Genomic DNA, 18,394 nt, shown 5'->3' with positions numbered 1-18,394 from the left:
TACCCTCCTATCCTTTCCTACATGTACTATCCTATTCTTGCTTATAGGTACCCTCCTATCCTTGTCTACATGTACCCTCCTATCCTTGTCTACATGTAACCTCTTATTCTTTACTTCATGTACCCTCTTATTCTTTACTACATGTACCGTCCTATCCTTGCCTATATGTACCCTCCTATCTTTGCTTACATGTACCCTCGTATCCTTTCCTACATGTACCATCCGATTCTTGCCCACATGTGCCCTTCTTTCCTTGCCTACAAGCATCCTCCTATCCGTGCCTACATGCACCCTCCAATCTTTGCCTAAATGTACCCTCCTATCCATGCAAAAAAATTTATAATAATTCTTTGTAATAATGAGCAAACCATAAAGTTAAAGAAATTGTCAAAAATCATGTAACCTGCACTTGTTTCATCTAGCTCAATGGTTTTAATGTGTGTATGCTAGGAAAAGATTTAAGGAAGTAACCAGAGACCACAGATCTGAATTGTAAGCACATTTCTATACACTAGACAGTGTACTGTATATCTATACACTAGACAGTATATTTCTCGATAAGTATAGGACGCTCTTTATAATTACTCTAGTTTTCAGATCATGTTTTCTAGACTTGTCTCACCTTTACGTGCAGTCATAAGAGGAGCAGCTTAAATTATGTTTTTTTTGTCTCTCAAACCCACAATAAGCATTTCAAGTGACATGCTGCTTTGTTCTTTCAGCTTTCATGTTGTGCTTCCATACGTAATGTATTTTACTTCAGTTTTCTTTAGGCAGTGAATTTTCTTTGTCTTTCATACCAAAAATACACAGTCACTTTGAACAGTGCTAACATCTGCTAAATTTTTAGCCAAACTTGTGAAGAACTAGGAGTCTTAGGGGAAGTTTCTAATTACAATTTTTTTCTCTTGTCATGATCACTTTATGCACGTGACCTATATTCACAATGATAGATGTTTTCTGATTTTATTTAAAAAATTAGATTTTTTAAAAAATGTACAAATAGTTAAGGTTTCGATTTCGGAGACACTTTGGGGCAGATTTACTTACCCGGTCCATTCGCGATCCAGCGGCGCGTTCTCTGCGGTGGAATCAGGTCCGGCCGGGATTCATTAGGTGGCGCTGCTGCGCTGAAGAGAATCGGAACGCACTCAAGTTCACCGGCCTATTCCTAGTGAAGGTAAGTGCAAGCTCCGGAACACTTTTTTTTAAAAAATGCGTCGGTTTTTCCGAATCCGTCAGGTTTTCGTTCGGCCACGACCGTTGATTTCCGTCACGTGCATGCCAGCGCCGATGCGCCACAATCCGATCGCGTGCGCCAAAGTCCCGGGGCAATTCAGGGGAAATCGGCGCAAATCGGAAATATTCAGGTAACACGTCGGGAAAACGCGAATCAGGCCCTTAGTAAATGACCCCCTTAGTTTTTTGTGAACTTTGCTTGATTTCCACAAGAAAGTCAAAAGATTCTGCTGACTACTGCAATGATGAATGGGGCATTTGGTTCTGTGGCTGATTATCTGTTTTCAGATAACCCTTTCCAAATTAAAACTTCCACACAGCCAAGCTTGTTTATTTGCAGTGGGATGGTCAGGATTAGCTGTCAATACGCACACACACACACATACACACACATATATATATATACATCCTTCCCATTACAATGATTTCTTGCCTGCTATATTTATCATATTTTAACATATTTTTCTCAAGAAGGATAATCTTGATAGTGGCATAGCATCTCTGTCACTCCTTGTGTGTTCTACAATGGATATTATATTGATTGGATCATGTAAATTCATAATGACTGTGTGTATGTATTTGCTGTCATTTCTGGATAGAACTCAAAGCCCTTTTGTTTTTGTAGACTGCAGTGACAGCTGGCACATGCTTTTGACTGGCACAGCCGTATTGCTGGCACATTATCATGGTTGGCATTTTGGATTTAAGGGCAAATTAGCATTATGTAATCTGGAAGATTCTGGTGCTTACATGAGCTTAGGGAGCTGGCAAATAAGCATTCTTTCAGTCATTGGGAAATTACACTGACTAATCCAGGCGGTATCAGTAAAAATGTGGTGATAGGTATCAGTGGTGATGTGTGATAGCTTTTACTTAAATGAAAAACTATTTTATATTTGATGAACAGATATTTTATTTTTAAAAAGTACAGCAAATTAATGGGCATGGGTTATTTGGAGTTCCTGTGGTTTGGTTCCATCTATGTAATTTCATGTGACCCCCATTTCCAAATTAAGGATACATGCACATGGCCTCATTTATTTTCAGTCAGCTCATACATACAGTGGATGCCATGGCCCTGTGTGAGCCTACTTCCAAGAACTGCAAATTATAGAGCAGGTCCTATTCCTACCTGTGTCATTTTCTATTGGCATTGACATGTGGTTCTAAGGAACACGGTCCAAATAATCTTTATTTTGTGTGCTGTAAACCACATTTTAAAATTAAAACTAAAGGTTCTTTTGCATGTAATATTAAACAGATGGTAGTGTATTTTTGTAATATTATATATTAATATGTGTCCTAATTCTATAGGAGGTAGCTGTGTAGAAAAGACATGTGTGACTGTTTAATTTTATCAACAGAAAATATAGAAATCTAGAGATGTATAACTGCATAGAAGACTGAAGCATAAACTACTGTGCATGCTTGAGAAAGTGGAGGTCCCCAAAATGTCGTGTCTGGAAGCTACACACAGTCACAAGTTGGAAGTACTTCTACTCTACTATTGATTGTAAATATATGAATGTGTGGAGAAATCTGTGAACTACACTTGCTTAGTGCAAAGTGAATAAATGTATGAAAGAAACTAAAAAGCAATACAGAAGTGTTTGTTATTAGGAATCAGGATTAAATATGATTTTTTTTAACAAACATTCTAACTATGTCCTTTGAAAGATATATAACAAATTTGAAGAAATAAAATAGAAATAGGAAAAAATAAGTGGTTAACTAATATGTTAAGGTGGGCAATAAAACATAAACAGAAGTGTTCAAACTACTAACACAAAAGGTTGTCAGGGAAAGTAAATATAATCCCTAAATAATCCCTGTCTAGAGGACAGGAGCTTTCTTAATAGACTGAATTGCCAAAGTTAGCTTCTAGTGTTTACTGTGCATATGCAGACCAATGGGTCTCCTATGTGCTTCAAATGTACTGGAAGTAAGCATTAGTTCTTAAATATCTCTATTTTGATCTCTGATCGAGCATTCAGAGAGAGAGAGATGATGCAAAGATACTACTGAGATAGGTGACAAAACAGGTGGTAAACCATTTGTATTATCTAGTATCCCTATTTATGTTTCAATTTGGAATGGTATGTAGGGCTACATGGGCAATTTGACTACAGTATGTTGTCATTGTCAGCTGTTTTTAATAAATGGCTATGGTTAATGTACTTCTCTTGCTATATATTCTAATAATCAGACGTGAAGTTACAGCTTATTATACAGTATATATTCCATTGGCTTTTCATTATTATTATTATATATGAGCACATTTTTCATCTGAAGTCTGCATCTTCTTGCCAATGATCCGACCAGAGGGAGCAGAGTATATGTACCATGACAACAATGCAAGTTTTACCTTACAATGGATTTAGTTGTAAAGATGTATGGGCTAATTTTTTAATTTTGACACTGCAGTACAACTTGAGTTTATCTTCATGATGAAACAATTGAATTTCTTTTGTTATAACAATGGCAACTATTTTTATTTTTGCCAACTTTGATGTCTTATGGAAAAAAAATATGAGAAAGCGTCAAGCTCAATGCACTTGTAATAAGGTAAACAACAGGTGTGTTTCAGTGTGTATTGCTATCAGAAGTAACATGGAAGTTTGTGTTGCTACAAAGGATGAAAGGAGATATTACAGCAGATTTCAATTGCCTAAATTCTTAGACGATAGACACAACAAAACTCATTGTCAAAGCCTACTGAATATGCTAATTAGTCTGACTAAGGGGCTTGGTTTTGATCCAGAAACAACTTATTCATCACTTCCCGCTAGTAACCCCCTCATAAGACTGACAGGAAAAATTGCTTTGGAGAATAATGTGTTTGAAAATATAGAAACAATTATGGTTCCCCTAGAAAGGAAAGAGAACCAAAGAGGCTAAGACCAATACATTTTGATGTGTTATAAAAAATGTTGACACATTTATTTTTTAATGTAGTCCAAAAATTCAGATTTTGTACCCCTGTAATCATAGCAACCTGCAGAATTAAAAAATCACATTTTATTATTTGTGTATAACATTAAAATATACAAATATACAATATATATATATATAAAAAATGCTGCATTAAATGAGGCATTCTTACAAGACTTTATATGCCAACATCAATGAAAAGAAAAACAGAAGTGAGACTTTGAAAATGGCAACCCAATTTAAAAAAGAAAGACTATAGAAAAATTGGTATTGCTATAATCGCCTCAATTTAAGGAATATACCGTACATTATTTTTATTTAGACTAGATAGTGGATGGCATTTAAAAACACTGTAGTATGTATTTACCAGCAACTCTATTTTCAACAACTTTGTGAGTTTACAGTTGTCTCAAAGTTACTGGAGGAGACTTTGCTCCTATGACTCCCTTTATTGAGCTTCTATGTAATGTGACTCTTGAGTCTTCCATTTGTCTTGCTAGCATGATGGAATTCAGTGGATATTTAGTGTGAAAAGCAAATTAGAAATGAGGTAGGACAATAGGAAATGTAGGCAAACAAGGAGGAATTTATAAGCTATAACATATGCATAGATAATTTCTCATATTCACTTCTACTTTTGCTTAATGCAAAGTTTGTCAAATAATTACTTTATATATTCCAGTTTAAGCATAGTATCAGCATGCACTGATACCTGGATCCAAAAAATTATCTTGTCCATCAATAGCAGAAACTGATACATCGACCCTCATAGTGCTGTTGTCCTTTAATAGTGATCTTTGAAATCAGTATTTACAGAATTCCAATTTCAATCTTTTAAATCCACATTACCAGAATTTTAAAGCAGTGAGAGTCAGGGTGTTTGTTTTTTCCATTGCCACTTAAAAAACAACTTTAAAGTTTTATTGTTTATTTTCACAAATTAATAACTCATGAGATGTAGAACAACTTTGCCTATTATCTTTGTTACCTATATCCAGCCGTTTTACTTGCTATACCCCTCATATTATCTCAGTGCTGCAGTGGCTGCTTTCTCTGAATGTGCTGACAAGCCCTGGAGTCCATAGTATAAACAAATATACAAACTCTACAGACTCCTAGAAGGGGGGGGGCTGCTGCTTCCTGCTCACAAAGGAGGAGATCATGTGAAAGTGCTCTCCTGTCTATGAAGCAGAGCTAGATGTGTTCCAAAACTGTGGATACAGGTGTCTCCTGCACAAAATAGTGAGGTACAAGATCTCTCCTGTCCCCTATCACTTTTTCCATCCCAGTCTATAATTCTACAGAACTTTCTCAGTCTCTCTTGGCACCTCATGCTGCTACCTTGTACTCGGCAGTATCAGCTCTGTGCAGATAAGTTATTAACCCTCACTGTGCTCACACAGCACAGATTATACACTTCATGTACTAATTACATGTTCCATGCTCCTCCATGTGATGGAAGCTGCCAGGCTAGTCACCACATGCATCCTTTATGTACATAGTACAGTGTTCAGGGGATTTACTTAAAGGAATTTCACAGGATTTGCTGCTATATTACTTTGCGAGAGAACACAAGGCATCATGGGATCTGTGGGCAAACTAATTGGACTCAGCTTGAGGGCAGATACAGGAAGACCTTAGTGTCTGCCACTTCACCTCTGGTGAGAAAGATTTCTGTCAAACACTTTTAGAAAAGAAAATAGCATAACTTTGGAAAGAAAAGGGCAGGTAATACAATATGGGCATTGTTACTGGATGTCGAGTTCATCCAGGAAGTATAGAACACAGATCGGTTGCCATGACAGCTGGGAGCCCCTAAGAGGTAGCAGTCATGGTGTAAGAGTGCCTTCAACATTTCTGATACTGCTTACCATCTGCAAGAAATGTAATCAGTATCCTTTCAGTGGATCACTGATCAGCAATTTCAGTAATTAGGGATGCTTTCTTCCCCCCTGTGATATCAGGGTGACCTGAAGTGCAGCTTTCAGTTACGTGTTTAGGAACCGAGCTGCATCTCCCTGCCATGTCCTCAATGCTGTAGACGTAGCCTTCGAATTCCAGCCCTGTAGGATCCAACAATGGGATGGTGGTAGCTGTTTGGTGCACAGTTTTATGAAATCTATTCTGCTATTTTCTAAAGAAAAGTTACCATTTTGGATAACGCAGCATGAGAATTACCTTTTCATCAGGTGTCATTTACCATCTTTCAATGGCAGAATCATCTGGGTGACTAAAGTGACAGTACATAATGTACACATATTTCATTGTAGTTATGAATGATGGTTAGCAAACATGTGTCTGCTGTTATCAATATATGCTACTCTGGAGGAACAAGTACTGTATGTAGCTTGGTAAGAAATTCATTTGTTATGTATCACATACTTCTGGGTTTACGGGATTGTGTCATAATGAAAATCACACATAGGAAGTTGAGAAGCAAATCATGCAGCTACACTAGGTGGGAGACAATTTTACCTGAATTCATCCAACTGAATAAACACAGGAGAGTTACCACCCCCAGCTTATAAAATTGGTGTCATGCTTTCCTTTAAAACCCTTCTCTACTATTTCAGTTATATAAACTTTAACATGTAATTTATGTTATTTTTCTACTAGAGATTTGTATGTGGCTAAGGATCTTGACTACAACATATGGATGACAGTGGACATTACTGCCATATAAAGATGCCCCATGTTGTCAGGTCAAAAACTTTATTCTAGATTTTTAAAGTTCAATAGGCTCAATAGAAGTGGTCCTCATGGCACCAGGGACAAGTTACATGTGAGACAATATTTTCAGGCACCTGAAGGGAAAGTAGAGGTGGAAGGTTGTCATACAAAATAAAATGGCCCAGATATATTATTCTGTCTGTGCCAGTTTTTTTGTCCACACTTGCATATAAAAATGTGTCTTTTGGAGCTTACATATGTATTTATTATGTTTGTACGCCCAATTTTGTCTTGGTTGCATTTTGTCATAATTTTTTTAAACACCTTTTAAAACGCCCCTAAAGTGATGTGTGTTCCTAGTTTGCGACACACATCAGCACGAAGCAAAGAGCACCAAGAAAAAATACATGGAACTGTTTGCACATCCTGAAAACTGATTGCATCAACTAATGGCATGTGACACTATTAACCCCTTGACGCCGAAACCACTTTTCACCTTCCTGACACTGCCCATTTTTTCAAATCTGCCCTGTGTCACTATAAGTGGTTATAATTTCAGAACGCTTTAACATATCCAAGTGATTTTAAAATTGTTTTCTCATGACACTTTGTACTTCATGTTAGTTGAAAAATTTTGGTGGTATGTTTTGCATTTATTTATGAGAAAATCAGATATTTGGTGAAAATTTTGAAAAATTCTTGATTCTCGAAATTCAAAATGTTCAACTTTTTCCATACATAGTCATAACCGCAAAAATACTTAATAACGAACATTCCCCAAATGTCTTCTCTATGTGGACATGGTTTTTTATGCATACTCTTATTTTTGTAGGATGTTATGGGACTTTGAACGTTAGGTGCGATTTTTCACATTTTCATAAAAAACGCAAAAACCTGCTATTGAGGGACCTGCTCAGGTTTCAAGTCACTTTGAGAGACCTAAATAAAAGTAAAACCCCATAAATTACCCCATTATAGAAACTACACCCCTCAACGTATGTAAAACAACTTTTATGAAATTTGTTAACCCTTTAATTGTTTTACAGGGGTTAAAACAAAATCGGATGCAATTTTGAAAGCAAAATTTTTTGGGCTAAATGAATGTGTTTTTCAAAAAATGTACAAATTTTCAGTGGATAAAATACCAAAAGGCTCCAAAAAATTTGATACCTAATCCGTCACGCGTATAACAATAGCCCATATGTGGTGGTAACCTACTGTATTTGCACACGCCAGTGCATCGAAGGGAAGCTGCGCCATTCAGAGCAGATTATGCATTGTCACTTTTTATTGGCTATATACAATCTTTATTTTTTTGGCAATTTGGACATATAAGGGCTTATTTTTTGCGACATGAGATGAACTTTACAAATACTTCATTTTAGTGGGTCATTAGCTTATTGATGAGATTTTATTAACTCTTGAATTTATGGGTGAAAAGAAAATTGTCAATTTTGGTTTACTTTCTTTTCCTATTTTTTGGGGGTTGTACACCGTACACTAAAAATACTACATTATCTTTATTCTACAGATCACTACGATTATGGTGATACCTCATTTATATAGTTTTCATTTATTTTTACAATTTTACTGGATAAAAACTAATATAGAGGAAATCTCATTTGTTTTTGCATCGCCATCTTTTCGGAGACGTAACTTTAATATTTTTTGGTTGACAGAGCTAGTTTAGGGCTTATTTTTTACATGTTGAGTTGTTCTTTTCAGTGGTACCATTTTGGCGCACATAACTTTTTTTGATAACTTTTTAGAACATTTTTGAGTAGAGATTTTATGAAAAATGTAATTTTTGGCGTATTTTTATTGTACGGATTGTTATGGCGATACCAAATATGTGGGGTTTTTTGGCGATTTTGTGTTTTTTCATTTATTGCATGTGTTTAGGGAATATTTGTGTTTAGGGGACTTTAACTTTATTTAATTAATTATTTTTATTAAAAAATGTTTTTATTTAATGTTTTTAACTTTTTTTATTTACTTTTACAGAGAAGTTTTTCCGATTGCGGGTGTTAGACGCAGGTGTCGGCTATAATATATAGCCGACACCCGCAGCTTCTGGCCCTGGCTTCGTTCAGGAGCCGGGCCAGAAGTTTGACGTAATAGTACTGCATTTTGCGGGAACGCACCTCCCGCCATGCAATACTAATACGTCAAACTTCTGGCCCCGGGAGGGGGTTAAATAATGTGGCCCAACTTGCTCAAAGAAAGTGCAAACTAAAACTAGTCACATTGCATCAGTTTTTATACATCTGGGCTATTGTATCTGATCCAGCGGGCACTAAATACCCTGGTTAACTGGTTAAATAGTAACTTTTTTCAGTAATCAATAAAGCAAGAAATAATTTTAAACTTTATTTCTTACTTCATTAAAGAAATCAGCTTCTCTGTGTCTTTTTCTGCTGTTTAGACTGTAGTGAGCAATGTATCTGAAAGCCTTCAGCCTCTCCTTAGCTCCATCTCATACAGATAAGAAGACTAATGACTAACTATTAACTGAGGTTAAAGTACCCTAGGTAGTCTGAAAAATAGTAAAAGTTAAAATAAAAAAAAGGTTAAAAAACAATTATAATAAAAAAACTTAAAAATTCCATTCAGCCCCCTTTCCCTAGAATTGATATAAATATTAATAAACAGTAAAAATCCTAAAAACATTGGGGAAAATTTACTTACCAGGTCCTGTTGCGATCCCCGAATCGGAAGGTCCGACAAGGGTGAAGTCCGACGCGATTCATTAAGATATTGCGCCCGAGTTCCTGCATCCGTCACTTCCCCGCCGAGGTCCGCCAGAGTTCACCTTCTTCTTCCCGGTGCTTGTAAGCATGACACAATTCTAAATGTTAAATGTTGCGCATTGTCCGAATGAGTTGGGTTGTCCAATGGTCACACCCCCCGATTTCTGTCGCGTGCAAGCTGCCGCCGATCCGCCAAAATCCGATCACGTGTGGCAAAAACCTGTGGCAATTCGCCTCAAAACGAAATCGTCGGGAAAATGCGCTCATCTGACCCTTAGCAGATGAGCCCCATTAGGTATCTCTGCATCCAAAAATGCCCGATCTATCAAAATATAATAATGTTTTTTTCACTGCGTTTAACCCTGTAACAGAAAATAGTGCCCAAAGTCAAAAATGGCACTTTTTTTCCATTTTGAAAAATATAAAAAAATCTATAAAAAATGATCAAAAGGTCACACGGTCCTAAAAATGATAGCAATGAAAGCATCATCAAAAGTCACAAAAGTGACACCGCTTACAGCTCGGTACACCAAAGTATGAAAAATCAGAAGATGGCAAAATCAAAAAAAATATTTTTGTACAGGAGATTTTCATTTTTGTAAATGTATGAAATACATTTTGAAAACTTTACAAATTTGGTATCCCCGTAATTGTTCTGACCCAAAAAAGTAAACATATCATTTATGGCGCACAGTGAAAGCTGTAAAATCCAAGCCGAGAAGAAAAACGGCGCAAATGCGTGTTTTCCCCAGTTTCACAGCACTTGGAATTTTTTCCCGCTTACCAGTACATGGCATGGAATATTAAATACCGTCACTATGAAGTCCAATTTGTCATGAAGAAAATTAGCAATCAAACAGCTCTTTACGTGTAAAAATAAAAAAGTTATAGATTTTTGAAGGTGGGGAGTTGAAAATAGAAATGAAAAAAACAAAAAAAGGCCAGTGCGTTAAGGGGTTAATACATAAATCCCATGCAATACTGAATCATTTTTCTTTCTGTTGTCATTCTGTTCACCTCCTCATTCTACTTGTCCAGTAGATAGACATCCTACTTACTTTAATAACTAGATCTAACCATGTAGGAAGTCTTCAAGTGATTGCACTTTCTGGACAGAATACCTTTTTAGTGCTTACTAGACCTCATTCATAGTTACAAATCAGTAATCTGACACATTATTACACGTGTCTTCTGTTTGCCTGCAGGCAGCCATAGTAAGGACACAGATCAGTTACTGTATGCTCTTAGGCTGCTTCGTTTCCTTTGCAGATAAATATAGGGCAACAAAGTCTGTCTGTCCAGAGTATGTGTGCTCCATTCTAACCAAAAATAAGAAACATGCTACTGCTATAGGTTGAATCTGATTCCCAACCCCCCTGTAAATGAGTAATGGCTTTGTCTGTACACTCCAATACTTCAGTAATAATAAGGACTGCAGTCAATGTTTATGTCCATCTCTGGCCAAGTCACTTGTGAGTCATCTAAGCAGCACTCTCCATAAAAGAGTATGTTAAGCAATATGAGAAAATTATTAAAGGTTTAAAATTGTGTCAGAGGGTGTGTAATCTAGTTCCAGCAACCCTCCTGGTTATGAGTACTTTGAGCGCTAAACTATAAAGCATAAAGAATTTTCTTCTTATCTTGAACATACACCCTGTCATTTAAAGAGTAGACCATTTTGTAAAAGTGAGACTATCTGCAAATCATGTCTTCACATGCAGCTTTTTTTCTCTGACTAATTTGCAGTAAACAATTTGTTCTATTAGTAAGTCTTGTTCATGGTTTTCCTCCTGGCGAGAAGTAAGAGATTCTGTATAAAAGTTTGCTGGCAGTCACAGAATTTTTTTTTTCCTGCCGATGTACATTCAAAGTGGTCAGGGGGTTTTCAGAACACTAAAGAGCATACATTTTTTATGTTTAGTTTTTTCATGCCCTTGCATGTTTCAGTGTTGTGTTGGTCTGCTGACAACATTGTTTTTAGGTAGTACCACTTCAGAAATGTTGAGCAACAATGGTCTTTTATGCTACACTAAACATTCCACAAACAAAATATTCCACCAGAAGACTTACATGGAGTTCTTAACTGGTTCTCGTCTCTCAAGTTCTGAGAATTTTAAAAATATGGTCACCATTGCAAATGTTGAAAGCTAAGCGATAAGTTTGTCTTGTGGGTTTCAGTGGCAACATGTGATGGATTTGGGAACTTTCCCTTCCTTATGTTTGAATTATACAGTGCAGCGTGTACATCTCATGTGTGTATGCCTGTGCTGCCACCTCTTGTATAGCGTAATACAAAAAAAAATGACTTTTTATAATATGCTAATCAGCACCAGGGTTCTGGTTGCGAGAGCAAGCCGACTGCTTAACATAGACCAGGACCGTACATGCGCAAGACTTCCCGTGAGCTGGATGACAACACCAGGTCTTGCACCAGGCTCTCAGGCAAGGGCACAGGAGTGGGTGGATGTGATAGCATGCAGTAGGCATGCATAATTAGGAGTTGAAAGAGCGGCTTTTAGTGTTATACAGGTGTTTCAGGCCTAATGAAGATATGTTCCTGAAGGAAGAGGTAAAGGCCAACCTGTAAGTGTATTCAGCTGAAATAATGGCTACCCGAGTGGTAGGTTTCCTTTAACTGTTTTATGAACTGTTGCAATTATTTAATTTGAAGTGGGTTCATAACAGTATTGATGGCAACACGTTAATCATACTGCTCATATGTGAGAAGGTCCTCACTGTTAATAAAAAATGCAAACTAGCAAACTAAATGCTAATATCTACTAACTGCTTCTATCTACTGCTGATACAGTGAAAGTGTGTTATTTTTGGGAACTTCACGTAATAAAGAAAGTAAAACCAGTTTTTTATTTGGGAAAAACAAGAAACAAAAAAAATTTCACTTCTTTAATGGGACAACTTACTGTAAAAGAACGGTGAATCTCTATAAGAAACGAGCCTCAAAACATTAACATGCATCATAATTCACTTACTCATTTCTGGTACTATGTAACGTCATGAAAAAATACTAGTTATTTAGAAATGCCTGAGGTTGTACCATGACTTGATTTATCACTTTCAGAAACACTCAGATCTATGATGTTTGCCCATGTTGAAACTCCTTGCAATCAGAATCACTCAAGTTTATGTCTATATATTTTGGAATTGTTCTGCCTCTTATATGTCTGTATTGTGAACTCTTTATGTTCTCATCTTCCCTTTGGCCTTATTGGGAAGGATTAACAATAAACCTGTGTATCATATAGCTGCAATATATAGAACTGTGTACATGCAGCTTCTTGTGTAATGACATCCTGTTCATGCAGATAGGAAGTTATTTCGTGTGGTCTTTATGCACGGTTTTCAATAATGCAAGGGGACCTTCCACTGCATAAGACGTTGAACAGAACATTACAAAATGTAAAGAAATGCAAACAAGTTATTCTAACCTGCACACGAGGCAGACAATAAATGTAAATAAACACAACATAGACCACAGTTACAAATTTAGTTCTAAGGTACATGAACAATAATTATAGCACCTTTTAGCGCAGCTATAACAAAAGGTGCCATTCTGATCTTAAATGCATCACTGGCAAGCACTGTGATGTTAAATCTGATATTAAAAGCCTCCTACTTTTCTATAAATATTATCTCTAGTTTGGAATTGCAAAAAAATCATGTGTAAAAGGATGTTGAAAATGTCAATGCCATGCCAAGGGAGTAGTCTATCAATAAAGCAATTGCTCCCACACGGTAAGTGTAGGCGGTGTGAGTATTATCCTATGTGTTAGCAAAAGTCTCTTTGTTAAAGTGATATAATATTTATGATCAGGGAGTTGTCACTTTCTATTGGGGTAATATTTGGAACATCCAAGACAAACTTTATAGCATGGGGAAGAATACAATAAGACACAACAAAAGTGTATTATATCTCTTACACATTGGTGATGTCTTTCCACCTAGATAGCATCTTTCTTTGAAGTGCATAATACAAGTAGGGAGCTCACTTTGATCTTCAATGTTTTACTGTTAAAGAAAAAAAACAAAAGCAGAAAACCTCATATGAAGGCATAAAAGCAATTCTCCAATGCAAAATCTATTTCCTAATCACTCTTTCTTTTGCCTTAGCTTGTTCAGTTTGCTGGATATCAAAGAATAATACCATTTGATTGTCAGAGCACATGAGAACCATGAGATCTAAGGAACTACCCAAGCTCAATGACAAAATTGAGGCAAGGCACAGATCTGGCCAAGGTTACAAAAGAATTTCTGCAGCACTTAAGGTTCCTAAGAGCACAGTGGCCTCCATAATCCTTAAATGGATGAAGTATGGGACGATACCAACTCTCCCTTGACCTGGCTGTGTAGCCAAACTATGCAATCGTAGGAGAAGAGCCTTGGTGAGAGAGGCAAAGAAGAACCCCAAGATCACTGTGGCTGAGCTCCAGAGATGCAGTAGAGAAATGGGAAAAAGTTCCACAAATTCATTTATCACTGCAGCCCTGCACCAGTCGGTGCTCACAGAAGCCTTTACTCAGTGCAAGACATATGAAAGCCTGCATACAGTTTGAAAAAACACCCAAGATTCTCTGGTTTGAGGAGAGATGAAGATTAAGCTATTTGGTTTTAGTTCTAAGCGGTATGTGTGGAGAAAACCATACGCTGGTCATCACCTGCCAATTACAATCCCAACAGTGAAACATGGTGGTGGCAGCATCATTCTGTGGTGGGGATGGCTAGGACAATTGGTTGCAATTGATAAATGTGGTCAAGTACAGAGATAATGTGGATGAAAACCTCAGAAGGTTCACCTTCCAACAAGACAGTGACCCATAGCACACAGCTAAAATATAAAGCAGTGGTCTCAAAACAACTCTGTGCACAGCCAGAGCCCCAACCTAAACCCAATTGAGCATTTCTGGAGAGACTTGAAATTTCCCAATTGAACTGAAGAAGATCTGCAAGAAAGAATGGCAGATGATCCTCAAATCCAGGTGTGAAAAACTTGATGCATCATTTCCAAGAAGACTCATGGCTGTACTAGCTCAAAAGCCGCTTCTACTCAATACTGAGCAAAAGTTCTGAATACTTATGACCATGTGATATTTCAGTTCTTCTTGTTTAATAAATGAGCAAAAATATCTACATTTCTGTTTTTTCTGCAAGATGGGGTACAGAGTGTACATTAATGCAAAATAAAATAACTTTTTTGATCTTACCAATTGGCAAAGACTGAAAAATGTAAAGGGGTCAAAATATTTTCTGGACCCACTGTTCATCTTTTTGAAAATAATCCTAGCTGGTTTCTTATCATCATTGAGAAGAAAGTTTTGATGGTTAACATTGCACAAGCCCAGTCTTTTGTTTCCCAACATCTGATGCCAAGGGAGAATCAGTTTATCGGACATACATGAGATACTAGTAGGCTAGTCACTCTGAAATAAGAATGTTTGGCTAATATTTTTTACATTTGTTTGGAAAGGCTTAGGTTGTTGTATGTTGTAGTTGGTCTAAGAAAAAAGTAGTATAAACAATCTTTATCGGAAACAGCTTGGCAGTACACAAACACATGACATTTAAAAACACTTAAAAAGTACCAATGCACACATATAGACACATGTAGGGTGAACATTGCTTCACCCTATTTAACACCTAATGTCAATGAAACTATCGTAATTAGATCAATAAAGAACATATCCCCACAGACTTCTATGATTAAATACCTTGTGGCATATGTAAGTACTGCAAAAGAGAATAGTGAAGATTTATGCAAATAACATATCTAGCTGAAAAAGAATATAGACAAAACCAAAAAATTACAAAATTATCAAGTAAACAAAGGCCCACAGACATATGGAATGACCTACACAGTGGTGGTAGGTTCCTTATACATTTTGTCTTCTAAAGTGACTTCCTAAAGCGGGTCTAGAAATTTCTACAAAATGAGCTCACCTTTTATATATGTCCCCATGTGTCCCCAAATGGATATCAGCGTGGTAAAAATTAAGATGGCACATGACCAGAAGTCATCATGCATGAAACCGGAATAGGTTATAAACAAGAGATGAATGTAAGTGCGCATGCATATCCCTGGACAAGGAAGTAAATGGTCCCTTAGCAACTTTTTGCAATGCATCTGGCATTGCAAAAATAGCTGCTATGCAGGAGACAGCAAAAACTGTATTGGTAATGCGATCAAGGTAGTGCCACATCGTTAGATGTTGTACATACATCAAAGTTCTTAAACAGCGAAACCGTCAAGCATCACTAATAATAAGCACGGAGTTCTGATTACCAAACATATTAATGCAAAGTGTATATAAGTTAAAACGTGCCACCAAAATAAATGAGGTGCTAAAAGAAACCTATTATATAAAATATAAAAACCAAACAGAGCCCAATCATGAAAGTAAACATCATATGAAAAAACATAATCATGTATCATAATAAAAATCTAGATCTCCTCCCAGATGTTGAAAGTGGAATGCAAATTTAGAGACTACAGGGGAAAAGCTGCTTAAATTTGATAATAACAAGCCATATAATAACCTGAAACAGAGTTAAATGTCATGTGCACAACGTTCTGCAAAGTTTTCTGAAAGTTAAGTTACTCTTATTATTTCATTACAAAAACTGTGTGACATTTTATATTATGACCCAGAAATTTCCCATGGTGCTTGCGACCAGTGCTCCAATTTCCTACCAGTGTTCCAATCTCCTACCAGTGTTCCAATCTCCTACCAGTGTTCTAATCACCTACCAGTGCTCCAATCTCCTACCAGTGCTCCAATCTCCTACCAGTGCTCCAATCTTCTACCAGTGTTCCAATCACCTACCAGTGCTCCAATCTCCTACCAGTGTTCCAATCTCCTACCAGTGTTCCAGTCACCTACCATTGCTCCAATCTCCTACCAGTGCTCCAATCACCTACCAGTGCTCCAATCTCCAATCTCCTACCAGTGCTCCAATCACCTACCAGTGCTCCAATCTCCTACCAGTGCTCCAATCTCCTACCAGTGCTCCAATCACCTACCAGTGCTCCAATCTCCTACCAGTGCTCCAATCTCCTACCAGTGTTCCAATCACCTACCAGTGCTCCAATCTCCTACCAGTGTTCCAATCTCCTACCAGTGTTCCAATCACCTACCATTGCTCCAATCTCCTACCAGTGCTCCAATCTCCTACCAGTGTTTCAATCTCCTACCAGTGTTTCAATCTCCTACCAGTGTTCCAATCTCCTACCAGTGCTCCAATCTCCTACCAGTGTTGCAATCTCCTACCAGTGCTCCAATCTCCTACCAGTGCTCCAATCTCCTACCAGTGTTCCAATCTCCTACCAGTGTTCCAATCTCCAAACAGTGTTCCAATCTCCAGTGTTCCAATCTCCTACCAGTGTTCCAATCTCCTACCAGCGTTCCAATTTCCTACCAGTGTTCTAAACTCCTACCAGTGCTCCAATCTTCTACCAGTGTTCCAATCTCCTACCAGTGTTCCAATCTCCAACCAGTGTTCCAATGTCTTACCAGTGTTCCAAACTCCTACCAGTGTTCCAATCTCTTACCAGCGTTCCAATCCCCTACCAGTGTTCCAATCTCTTAACATTGTTCCAATCTCTTTTTTTTAAAAGTATTTATTTTTGCAATTTTTGAAATTTTATACAATTACAATAAACAAAACCAGAAAACAAGATTGTCTGCCACATATTTCCTTCCCCCCATTACAGGATTATTATACAACAGCCATGGTAACAATCAGGTTCTTGCTGTGTTACAAAACTACCTGAGGGATATTACACAATAGATAACAGCAGGATACTGCAGCCAGACATCTTGATACAACACAAACAACTATTGACACATAGACAATCAGTCACACACACACACACACACATACCAGCACGCTCAGTCTCCTTCATCATGGAGAGGAGTATATGTCACATGTGATTATAAGGCTGTATGGGGAGTCGCGCACCATCTGGACCAGATGCGATCAAACTTCTGGGGACACTTCCTGTTGGTATACAGGGACCGGTAGTGGGGAATGACGCTGTTAATAAGTAGTATCCATCTTTTTAATGGAGGGGGCTCCTGGTCCTTCCAGGTCATCACCACCACTTTTCGGGCGTAGTATAAGACAAACCTAAAGAAAATTTTGTCATAGTGGCCATTGACAACTTCATTTATGATGCCGAGGAGACACACAGAGGGAGACATCAAGCGTGGGAAATCAAAGTGTATATTTAGGAATTCCAGCACTTCGGACCAGAAGACATGGACCCTAGGGCAGGACCAGACACAATGCAGGAAGGATCCGACTTCAGCCTGACAGCGAAAGCAAAGATCATTGGGCATTGCTCCCATGCGGAATAGTCTAGCAGGGGTGAAGTATACTCGATGGAGGAATTTAGATTGGATCAGGAAGTCCCTCGCACTCACTACAGATGTGAAGTAGGACAGTTCGACCTCCCTCCAGTCATCATCTGACAGGTCAGGGATATCCTGTCTCCAGCGTTCACAGGCTCTATCAAACGGTCTGGACTTTTGCTCTTGTAGGAGAGCATAGCACTGAGTGAGTGGCTTAGGGAGGTCCGGGGTACTCATCAGAGTCTCTAGTTTGGAGAATTTCACTGTCAGGCTGAAGGAGCCGAATTGGGCTTTGAATGCGTGCCGCAGTTGCGTGTAATGGAAGCTAGCCGTATTGGGTACAGTATGTCTCTCCCTTATCTCGTTAAAGCTGAGTAACTCTGCTACCGGGGATAAGAGCTGGCCTACAAATTTCACCCCCGCTGCCCCCCACATTGTCCA

This window comes from Engystomops pustulosus, chromosome 3 (assembly GCF_040894005.1).
Source record: "Engystomops pustulosus chromosome 3, aEngPut4.maternal, whole genome shotgun sequence".
Taxonomy (NCBI): Eukaryota; Metazoa; Chordata; class Amphibia; order Anura; family Leptodactylidae; genus Engystomops; species Engystomops pustulosus.
The sequence above is the reverse complement of the archived record's forward strand: the minus strand, read 5'-3'. Positions refer to the sequence as shown.